At 34.8% G+C, this 12,603-nt stretch overlaps 1 protein-coding gene across 2 annotated transcripts in view; it reads left to right on the top strand.

The window, feature by feature from the left end:
* TMEM135 (transmembrane protein 135) overlaps window positions 1-12,603 on the top strand; it is a 198,456-nt gene that overhangs the window by 59,509 nt on the left and 126,344 nt on the right. The window lies entirely within an intron of this gene.

The raw sequence follows: 12,603 nt of genomic DNA, 5'->3' as shown, positions 1-12,603 counted from the left end.
CGGCCGAGCGTGCCTCAGTGGTTGAGCGTCAACCTAGGATCCAAGCGATCAGGGTTCGATTCCCGGTCAGGGCACATGCCCGGGTTGTGGGCTCGATCAGTGACTCTCATCATTGATGTTTCTATCTCTCTCTCCCTCTCCTTTTCTCTCTCTGAAATCAATAAAGATATATTAAAAAAAAAGAAAAAAAAGAATTGCTTTGGGGAGGGGAACATGTGTACATTCTTCTTAAAAAACAGCTATATTCATATTTAGTGAGTATCACCTGTTTTAAATACACAGTTTGGTGAATTTTGACAGGTGTTTATAGTTATGTGACTAAAACCACAATCAAGATACAGAATATTTCTCTCTTCCCTGAAAAATCCCTCTTCCTCCTTTGTGGTCAGTTCCCTCCCCCCATGTCCCAGGCCCCAACCAATCACTAATCTACTGTCTGTCAGTATTATTTTGGATTTTCTATAATTCATATAAGTAGACACATGTTTTCATTTCTGTTGGATAGGTACCTAGGGATAAAATTGCTGGTTCTTATGGTAAAGTAAAATGTATGTTTAACTTTATAGAAAACTGCCCAACTCTGTATCTTTTTGTATTTCTATCAGAAATGTGAGAGTTCCAGTAGTGCTGTACTCCCATTATCACTTGCTATTTTCATTCTTTTTACTTTCAGCCATTCTGGTGCATTTTTAGTAGTATCTCATTTTGGTTTTAATTTGCATTTCCCTAAAGATGAATGATGTTGAACATTTTTTCTTTGACTTTTTGCCCATTCATATATAGGGTGTCCCTAAAAATGTATACACACTTTTAATAATAATTAATTCCAATGGGTTAAATCTGAAAAGAAACATTAATTGAGCTATCAGAAAAAAGTGTGTAGCCCTAGCCTGTTTTGCTCAGTGGTTAGAGTGTCAGCCCTTGGACTGAAGGGCCCCGGGTTCAATTCTGGCCAAGGGCACATACCTTAGTTGTAGGCTCAATCCCCAGCCCCTATGTGTCTCTCTCACATCGATGTCTCTCTCTCTCTTTCTCACTCTCTCTGAAGGGCAATTGAAAAAGTATCCTTGGTGAGAATTAAAATAAATTAAAAAAAGTCAATAAAAACATAAAAAAAAAAGATTTACTAAAAAAAAGAAAAAAGTGTGTATACATTTTTTTGGATACCCATTTTTTTGGTGGTGGTGGTGGTGGTGGTGGTGTGTGTGTGTGTATTTGTTAGTGTGTATGTATATGCACATATATGTGTGTTGAAATCTTTTGCTCATTTTAATTTATTTAGTTGTATGTCTTATTTTTGAGTTTGAGAGTTATTTATATATTCTGAATACAAGTGGTTTGTCAGATATATATTTGCAGATATTTTCTGTGAGTCTGGCTTCTTTATTTTCTCAATTGAGTCTTTCAGAGAGCAAAGGGTTTTTAATTTCGATGAAGCACATTTTATCAATGTATAGACATCTGATGCTGAGTAAGAATACTCAACATTTAGTGGACAAAAATAGCAATAGTATTGACTTTGTATGGATCTGCCATCTGGGAAGGGCTTGCCATTGCTGCTCCACTTGACATCAGCTAGTGCAGCTTGGAAGCTAAGGGCTGGAATCATTTTGAAGACTCATGTGAATGGCATCTGAGTTTAGAATACTTGGATAGATTATGTTGGAATAGTTGGGGCACCTCTCTATATTTCTATGTTGTTTCTCTAGCACAACAGTTTTCAACCTTTTTCATCTCATGGCACACATGAACTGATTACTAAAATTCTGCTGCACACCAAAAAATATATTTTTTGCCGATATGACAAAAAAAAGAATAATTTTGATTTATTCATTCACACCAGACGGCTATTGTTGTGTTGTCTGTTGTTATCTTTTTATTTGACTATTTAAGGGAAAAGAGGTCAATGCCCTGACTAAATAGTCAGGTATTGCATGTTTTAAAGATTCTTGCCACACACCGGTTGAATGACAACTGCTGCTCTAGCATTACCATGTTGGTTTCAATGTAGTTGGATTTGTTACATGGTGGTTCAGGGCTCCAAAGGCACATGTCCTAAGAAAGTGAGAATGCTGGTTGGAAGTCATTTTGCCTTTTATGACTTAGCCTTAAAATCAGCATCATTTTTCCTCATTATATTTAAGCTAAAGGTACAAAGGCAGTTTCTAGGGTCCTCTGTTGAAGGGGAGGGAACATATGACATATAAAGGAGAGTCAATGTTACATTTTAAGAAGTACATGGGGATAGGATATATATTGATGTGGCCATCTTTGGACATGTAACTTGCCATAATTATTTTTTCTTTAATGTTTTGTTCTCCCTCACCCCATGTAACATTATCTTTGCCTGAATCAGGGGTGGGGAATGTCTGGCCCGTGGGCCGTATACAGCTCACAAAATAATTTGGTCTGGTCCTACCATACAAAATTATCAACTTAAAAATTAGCCTGCTGTATTTGGTCAAACATTTAATTGAATTTATTGAATTTCAAGTCCCACCTGTGGTTGCCTTGGCAGGGCCAGACCAAATGATTTCACGGGCAGAAAAAAGGTTCCCAACCCCTGGCCTAAGTGAAGATTATAAAGTGTTTCTTTAGTGTTTTCTTCCAGTAGTTTTATGGTTTGAGCTCCAACATTTAAATCTATGTTCCATTTTAAGTTAGTTTTGTATATGGAGTGAAGGATGGACTAAGGGTCATATATTTCTGTTTGGAAATTCAGTTGTTTCAGTTCCATTGGCTGAAAAGAATATTCTTTCTCCAGTACTTTGGTACCTTCGTAGAAAATCAATTGAACACACAGTGTGGATCTATTTCTGGATTGTAACCTTATGCTAATACCACACTGTATTGATTGCTGAAACCTTATATTAAGTCTTCAAATCACATAGGATAGGTCTGCCAACTTTGTTCTTTGTTCTTTGGTCTTTTTCAACATTGTTTTGGCTATGTTGTATTTTTTTTTTTTTCATTTCTATATAAATTTTATAGTCAGATTGTCAGCTTTTACAAAAGTGCCAGGATTTCTCCTACAGGCCATACTTTGATGATCCCTGGTGTAAAGAAATCTATGTCTTTTATGATGAATGTTTGGCCATGTAAACTGCTATTTCTTAGCATGTGGGATTAATCTAAATGTCAATTTTTTCATGAGGAGGAAAGTGTTACCTTCAACCTTCTAGTTTGAAATAAACATTGGAATTCAGTCTATCTAACCCTGTCTTAGAGTCACACATTTTACCAGGTGTCTTTCAATTGCCTCTGTAATAGTCAGGTACTGTTGTTGTTTGGAAGTTAATGTGTAAGCATAACATAGATGGAGATGGATTAAATTTATTATGTATTTTTGAGTTTTCTACTAGATTATAAACTTATGTTGGTGACAGTGGGACTCCATCTCTTCTAGAAAGTGAACCCCAAATGTGCTCATCTGCTATAAAATATATTTTATATATATATACATATACACATATTTATACATATGTATACTGTGTTATGAGGAAAAGGCATGTTATTATAAAGCATATATTTTAAAATGCATTTTAATAAATATTTCAAGGGTAGTGTTTGGAGAGTTGGTATGAGTTGGTTTTTAATTTAATTTGCACCTTGCATGATTGGCACACTGCAGAAAGGTATTTCATGTCATCTAATAGTCAAAGTATTTATTGAGATCACTGGGATATGAATGGAAATAAACCCTTTTTTCTGCTTCAAAAATAAATGTGGTAAAGAAAACAAACACATTTATAGTGTACGCTATTGTAGAAATATTTATATTTAGTAGGGATACTTATTCTTTACCTTGAAGGGAGAGGGAAGACTCAATAGAGGAATTCTGAATTGAATCCTAAAATTATATTTTTTAATATAATCTGACAGTCTTTAGTCTTTATCTTTTAAGTGATATGTTTAGATCACAGATCAGCAAACTACAACCTGTGTCTATTTTTATAAATAAAGTTTTATTGGGGCCATGTCCATTCATTGATATATTGTCTATGGTTGCTTTCCTTCTACAGTGTCAGAATTGAGTAGTTGTAACAGACTTTGCATAGCCTGAGAAACCTAAAATATTTTTATTTGACCCTTTGCAGTAAAATTTGCTGACTCTAGATTTAGATCATTTATATTTAATATAATTATATTGTTTGAAATAGGTGGATCTTATTTGTTTTCTCTTTGTCCCCTCTTTTTTGCTTTTTTGTACCTCTTTTCTTGCATTCCTTGAATTATGAATATTAAAAAATTTGTTTTATTGATTATTTTGAGAGGGGGAAAGAGGGAGGGAGGGAGGGAAGGAGGGAGGGAGGGACAGAGAGAGAGAGAGAGAGAAACATTGATGTGAGCGAGAAACATATGCAGACTGAGGATTGAACCTGAAACCTGGGTATGTGCCCTGACTGGAAATTGAACCCTCCAACCTATCCGTGTATGAGACAACGCTCCAACCAACTGAGCCAAACTGGCCAGGGTGGATTAAGAATATTTTTTACTGTTTCATTAAAATTTATCTATTGGGTTTTTTGTCTGTATTACTATGCATCACATTCTACTTGTAATTAATATTTTACCACTTCTAGTGAAATGTAGAAGGCTTACAACCATATAGGCCTCTTTAATCTCCCCACTGTGTTATAGTTATCATATATATTATATCTATATATATTGAAAACTCCATCAGACAAAGTTTTAATTTTTGGGGGACAAGCACAGATATTTTAACAATCTTAAAAGAAATACAATCTTTCACATTTACTCAAATTTTACCATATGTGTTGCTTTTCTTTCAATCCCAAAGTTTCAAGTTTCCCTCTAAGATTATTTCTTTTCAATCTGAAGAAATTTGTCATTTTCTTTAGAGCAGTTCTTCTGGTGACAGATTTTCTTACTCTCTTTCACATGAGAATGCCTTTATTTTACCTTTATTCCTGAAGGATATTTTTGCTGGATATAGAATTCTAGGTTTATAGTTTTTTGTGTTTTTTTTTTTTTTTTCAAAATAAAGTTGTTCTCTCTTCTCACTGCCATGTTTTTTATTTTATTTTATGGAAAATCTATAATCATTTAAATACTTTTTACACTGAATGAATTTGTATGGGTTTGTTTTATGGCTACTTTCAAGATTTTTTAAAAAATATATGAATTTCAGCATTTTGTTTATGATGTATCTAGCTGTAGTTTTCTTTGAGCATATCTTACCTGGGTTTCACTGAGCTTGAACCTATAAATGTACATCTTTCACCTGATTTGGGAAGTTTTTAGCCATTATTTCTTCAAACATTTTTTTCTGTATCAATCTGTTTTTCCTCTTTTTCTGGATCTCTGATAATGCAAATGGTAGATCTTTTCTCCCACAAGCTGTAGGGCTCTGCTCATTAAAAAAAAAAAAATCTTTATTTCTTTGTAGAGTGGATACTCTTTATTGATTTATGTTCACTGATTCTTTCCTCTTTTATGTCCATTCTGCTCTTGAGTCCCCAGCCATTGATTTTCCTTATTTCAGATATATTTTCACTTCCTTAATTTCCATTTTTAAATAATTTTTATTTTTCTGCTGAGAGCTTCTTTTTCCGTTAATGGTAAGTGTGTTTAACCTTACCTTATGGAACACAGTTGTAATACTTTACAAGGTTTTGTCTGGTAGTCTGATAGTACATCTGATACTCTTTCCTTTGAGAAGTGGTCACAATTGTTTTGTTCTTTGCAGCTTGAGTCATTTTGATTTGATCCTAGATATTTTGAATATCATGTTGTGAGACTCTGGGTCCTGTTAAAATCTTTTGAAGTGTATCGATCTTTTTTTTAGTAGTTGTAGTAAGCAGTTACCCTGTTAAATTCAGACTGCAAGTTCTGTCTCATTTTCAGTGGGCAGTTGTTCCAATATCAGTTCTATCTTATGTGCTATTTTGGGTCTGTCCCATTTATGTTCCACTCATGGGTCATTCTGGGACTTAGGTGGTAGTTTTAACTGCACTTTTGTTCTTAAAGCTTTTGCTTTGCTGCTTGGATCTGTTCTGTGCCTGTGCTCATTAGGGGTGATCCCTGTACTTGTGCCAGTTCAAACACAGATTAAGGGTAGCTCCTTCTTGGAATTATCCCTATATTCTCTGACTCTTTGGCTCTCCTTTTCCTGGTCCTGTGGCCAGAAAGATGGGGTTTCTTTGAGTTTTAGCAGCCAGCACTGCTGTCACAGTTGTAGACACTCAACAGAGCCTGCCATTGGGACAAAGTGGTTAAACAAAAGAAACTGAAATAATGGAGATTCTTCCTTCCTTCTTTTGACTACTGAGGTCCCCTTTCCATATACCTTTGATCAGAAAAAAAAGAATTTCTTTTCCAGTTTTAACTACTGGCACTGCTGCTGCTTCATCTTATAACTGGTGCCTATCCGTGGGGCCAAATTAAGAGAGAGAAAAAAAAGACAGAAAACCGTCCCAACAACCAGGGAATAATTCCCTACGCATTCTATGGCTCACTTGGTCCCCTTTTCCCTGTTTTTTGCCTAGAAAAATGGAGTTTCTCTCAGAGGTTTGTTCCCTGTGCTGCAGCTGTGGTAGTGCATGGGTCCTGAAGCTATGAAGTAGAATTAATAAGCTGGAAGGTTGGACTATAGGCAGCTGTTTGGAAAAAAGAGAATGATAATGGTTTGGGCACATCACAAAGGTCTTGGTTGCTATGATAATGTGTTTGTGTAATTTGAAGGCATATTATTAGATTTGTATCATGCTCTGCTTCTTTCCCAAGAAGCAGATAGTAAATGCTCAGTTTTCCAGTTTTGTATTTTGTATTTTTGTTATCATAAGGAAGGAAAGCAGCTGGTGCTTAAGAGCCTCAGTATTTAAATTTTTCTTCTGTGCTTAGGATAAAAAGCTGGGAAGTGAATTTTGCATATGATTTCTGAAAACTTTTGCTAACTTAATCTTCTTGAATGTAAGTTTTCTATTTTTTTGATTGACTTGTCAAGAATTTTAGTATAAATGAATGGCCATATAGCATAATGTGATAAATGTTGACTGTTTTATATAGGATCTTTTAAATTGCCATCTGATGCAATTTTTAATTGCATTTTTTATTGTAGTCTGATGGCTGACTTTTAAAGTAAAATTGGAATTCTGCATTTTCTTTGAGATATTGATAGTAATAAAATTATCATTTTTTGAGCACTTACAGTTTTCTTACTTTGCTAATGATAAATTTGAGGACGAAGAAGTGAAGCTGCTTGGCTGAGGTCACACATCTCATATATGGCAAAGCTAGAATTTGAACCCAACAATCTGTTTCTAAAACCTGCTTTCTTACCCTTTTTGCTGTATTATTCTGTATTTCGCAAGATGCTGGGAGTACATAAATAAAAGATGTAATTCATGCCCTTCAGGACATCGTTGTTTAGCTGGTGAACCAAACAATAAGAGATAGTTGTAGAACAGTGGTAACGTGCTGTGACTCTTTGACATCGATTTTTGTTTTTCATAGTCACAGCTGTGATTAAGGCTCAGTCATTTTTGATCTTTCATGAGTGCTGCATTCCTTAATTTTACATTTGAAAAATCAAAATTAGGATTTCTCAAACATCTTTGCGTCTAAAGAAAGTGCTGTCCTAAAGTATACCTTGGATTCATTATTTTACATTTATCTAGCTCTTTACAGAGCTTTTTATATATCCCGACACCTGCATTCACCACAATAGGAAGACAGGTTGATGATATTAGGAGGTCAGAGCTTAGAGAGTTTAAATGACCTGCCTGAGGTTGCCCAGATAGTAAATAGTGGACATAAAATAACTAGAAATGTACTGCTTGACTATTAAGTAAATATTTGCTAAATACAACAACTCTTATATTTATATTTATAAACTTCATGTTAAATAAACCCACTGAAGTCTTTCTTAATATGATGCTTTAAGGTTATTATAATCATACTGCTTTTCAAGGTTAAAGTATATCAAATTTATATTTCTTCTTATTAATTTGACTTATTTTGTGTTGGTTTAATGAATTAAAGAACATTATACTGTAAGAGCATGAGTCTCTATTGAATTTGGATTATTTTCCCTCTGGAAGCTACTTAAGGTAGTACTGCTTGTATTATAACATTTTACATTTTTCTAAAATTCTGTTTTAAAATGGTTTTAGTATAACAACAATTGATACTTTTAATTTTTTACTTTTAATTGTTATTACCAAACACAGTCCATGTGCATGGTAGAACATTAGAAAATAAAAAGAAAAATACCCAGAGATTACTACTGTTATTAATTCATATATTTCCCTATCTTTTTTGATTTGCACACATATGCAGACACAAGGATCCAGTCCAGAACTTTGCATTTGTTACAGTTAGATTTTATGTCTCCTAAGTCTATTATTTAACACTCTTCTTCAGAGCAGTCTCTCTTAATAACCTGGTTTTAAACAAAGACCTGTAGGTGTCCCCCCCCCCCCCCATCCCCTGTCCCTGACAGAAAACTGACAGAAAATGTTTAATGAATGCTTTTAGTATTTCAGTATTAATCATTTTAGTTTTTACCAAAACTCAAGGAGAGGGAAATTTCAGTCAAGAATTTTCTGGTGGTAAATTAACAAATGCTGAAAATTAGCCCTGTATCTCATTGTTTTTGACATTTGTTAGTTGTTGTTTGGGTACAAGTAAATTAAAAGCAGTCTTTTTAGTAGAGGTCAAAAGCATGTTGTACACTCCAGTGCTTCCCTATAGAATCAAAGGAAGCTGAGCTGAATTGACCAAGTGCCATTAGAATGAGACATCCTTAAAAATGTTGGTGAGAATAGCTGATGAAATAAATCAATTTAGTTGGAAACAAAAGATTGAATTTAGTATTCTTCTTCTCCTGGAGAAAGTGCAGACAAAGAATTAGATCTTAAAACTGCCTGGGTTTTTGGCACACAAAAATGTAAGTAATTTGATCTGGTTTAGTTGCACACTTTCTCCCAAGCGCTCGCTGCCTCTGCCTCTGCCTCTGCCTTTCCCCTTTTGCTCCTCAAATATACACAGTAACTAAACTGACTTAGATGAGTACTGTTAACAGTTACATCACTACATCAATTAGGGTTTAAAAAGAAACAGGAAGATGGAAGATATAATTTAATATTCATATAATTAAGAATAGAAAAAAATACAAGTACACCATTGGTGAGAATTTCTTTCCTTTAATAAAAATTTCTGTAAATAGTTCTTTCAACATCTAGTTTTGTATGCTTTAGTAAAAAATCTGTTTTAGCAAAGTCATTCATTTATAATTTGACTTTTGTTTGGGAATGTGAATAACCTTTCTCTCTTCCAATTAATGGCCTGCTTAACTTACTCAATAAGTTATGGATTGGAATTATATTCCTGTTGTGCTACAATCACAAGATTTAGTGTAGCGTTTGCCCTAAAAGTTCTTTCTTATTTTGTTTTGTTTATTTTTTTCCATCACCATTTAGCCTCCTATACCCTCTTCCACCTCCCCCCACCCCCAGCAGTCACCACACTGTTGCCCGTCAATGAGTTCTTTCTCTTTTTTTATATTCTAACTTAGCATTTAGACACTATCTCTCCACCAGCGCGCGCGCGCGTGTGTGTGTGTGTGTGTGTGTGAGAGAGAGAGAGAGAGAGAGAGAGAGAGAGAGAGAGAGAGAGAGAGAGAGAGAGAGAGAGAGAGAGAATGTTTTAAAGATTGCTACCCCCTCCATGCGAGGAATGTGATTGCGTTAAAGAGACTAGGATGACTCATTTTCATCCAAAAATCTTTGTAGGTGTCTCCTACCCAACAGTACACGATCAGTCACATTTGGAGTGTTTTTCCCCTAAAGATAAACTTGATTTATTTAATGTCAAGAGTTCCCTGAGTGTGAGGTTGTCTCTCTGCATTTTAAGTATAAAACGATAGTGATACTGTGTTGTTAGCATCAAAGTTGTTTTATTCCTTTATTTATTTATTTTTTAATCCTCTTGGAAATCTGAAATTTAATAAATAAATTCTGAACTGTGAAAAAATGTTAGAAAAATTTTGCTTTTATTTCTAAGTTACATGCATTTTACCAATGAAGTTGCAATAAAAGGAGTTACCTTTTAATCCATATCCTCTCTAGCCTTGCTCATTTTTCCTTGACAGTTCTTTAACCATGAATTTTACAAACCATGATTTGCAGTAACAAAGATTTACAATTTTCAACCTTAGCTGGGCTTTTAGTATTGCTCGGAAGTTATGTGTTCCATTCCCTTATGGTCTTACCCCTGTCTTAAATTAGTATCTTTGTCATTCTTTGAAGATTATCCTGTCTCCTATTTCTGAGGGAAAGGAAGAGAAAGGGGGGAGGGATCAGAGGAAAGGGAGGGGTCAAGGCAGAGAGGGGGAGAGAATTTACATACGTATTTGCCCCTTTCCCCCTTTAACATAGCTAACAGATGGCTGTGTATGCTATTGATTTTATCTTCTACAGGAATCTCCTTCAGTCAGTATCCATTTTCCTTCCGGTATCCATAACTTCTCGCATCTTATTGAGTACAATTTAGCCATTAAGAACGTGTTTAAATCTCTTCTATCCTAAAAATACATCGGGTTATCAATTTTCTCTCAACTCTGCTCTTTCTAGCAACAACTCCATCTCATTTCTTACCTTTATTGCCAAACTTTTGGAGTTTACGTACACTGTTTCCCTTTATGTCCTTCTATTCAGGCCTCAACTATATTCTTTAAAAAAAATTTTAATTGAATTTATGGGGGTTACATTGGTTAATAAAATTATATAGGTTTCAGGTGTACAGTTCTATTAACACATCATCTGTGTATTGTACTGTATGTTCACCTCCCCAAGTCAAGTCTCCTTCCATCACCATTTATCTCTCTTTTACTCTCTCCTACCTCTGGCCACCCCCTTTCCCTCTGGTAATCGCCATACTGTAGTCTATGTTATGAATTTTTTTGTGTGGTTTTCTTTTTTTCTTAATCTCTTCACCTTTTCCACCCAACTATATTCTTGTTTGCACCACTCTGTTAAAACTGTGAAGTATTTGACCTCTTTGCAAAATTAGACACTATTGATTTCTTATTCCTTTAACAGTTAAAGTTTGATCAAGAATTTACATGTAGTTTAAATAGTCAGATAGTATGCTGCAAAGCTGGCAGAAAGCATAAATACTCTTCTTCACATCTTCCAGTGCCTGATTTCCACAACCCAGAGGCAACCACTTGCACCCCTTTTTATCATTTCTTCTGTTATTTACTTCCTTCTATCTAAATTAACGTGTTACACTGATTTTGTACACATACATCAGTTTCCTTACAGTTTCCTACAGTTTTCCATTTCTCCTACTCTTTGGATTTCTTGAGATGTGCATTCAGTTTTTAAATTTAGAATTCTCTATCCTTTTTTTTTCATATACTAATTCTTAAAATTTATGTTAGTAGAGCATTCTTTGAAATTTTTTTCAATTATTGAAGGTTGGTAATGCATTTCTCTTATGCCCGATTGAAAAATAATAGCACACATTGCATATTGAACAAATGAACTTGCATCCTTTCTTTTCCCACACCTCCCTCATGCAGTCTTTTTCTTTTAGCCTCGCTGGTCATCTTACTCATCCTTGAACGTGCCAGGCATGATTCTATCTACTGGCCTTTGTACTTGCCCCTTCTGAATGGAACACCCTATTATGGACTGAATATTTGTGTTCATCCAAAATTCATTTCAAAACCTTACCCCGCAATGTGATGGTATTAGGAGGGGGGCCTTTGGGAGGTAATTAGGATTAGATGAGCTCTTGAGGGCTTTGCTCTCATAAGTGGGATTTAGTGCCCTGATAGAAGTACAGCAAGAGCTTGCTTCTGTTTGCTTTCTGCCATGTGATGAGAAAAAGAAGACAGCCACCTAGGAACCAGGAAGCATGTCCTTACCAGACACTGAATCATGAAGCTTTTCCCTTATATTTTTTCTAAGAGTTTTATAGCTTTTGCTCTTACATTTAGGTTTCCCATCTCTTTTGAGTTAATTTTTGTGTATGGTATAAGGTAAGGGTTCATCTTCACTCTTTTGCATGTGGATATCTAGCTTTCCCAGCACCATTTGTTAAAAAGACTCTCCTTGTTCCATTTGAACGGTCCTGGCACCCTTTATTGAATGTTATTGGACCATATACACGAGGGTTTATTTTGGGGCTCTCTAGTCTCTTTCATTGGTTTATATGTCTGTCTTATGACAGTATCACACTGTTTGATTACTATAGCTTTGTTAATTTCTCAGTTTTGAAATTAGGAAGTATGATTCCTCCAAATTTGTTCCTCCTTTTCAAAATTGTTTTGGCTATTTGGGTTCCATATAAATTTTAGGGTGGATTTTTGTATTTCTGCAAAAAATACAAAATAGGAATCGCATTGAATCTGTATATCACTTTGGGTAGTATTGGTATCTTAGCGATAATTAAGTCTTCCAATTCATAAACATAGGATGTTTTCCATTTGTTTATGTGTTCTTTAATCTTTTCAGCGGTGTTCTGTACAGTGAAGAAGTCTTATGCTTTTAGTTAAGTTTATTCCTAAGGTATTCTTTATGCTATTGTAAATAGAATTCTTAATTTCCTTTTAGGTTTATTCATTATTAGTGT

The sequence above is a fragment of the Miniopterus natalensis genome, chromosome 11, assembly GCF_054644295.1.
Source record: "Miniopterus natalensis isolate mMinNat1 chromosome 11, mMinNat1.hap1, whole genome shotgun sequence".
Lineage (NCBI taxonomy): Eukaryota > Metazoa > Chordata > Mammalia > Chiroptera > Miniopteridae > Miniopterus > Miniopterus natalensis.
The sequence above is the reverse complement of the archived record's forward strand: the minus strand, read 5'-3'. Positions and strand labels throughout refer to the sequence as shown.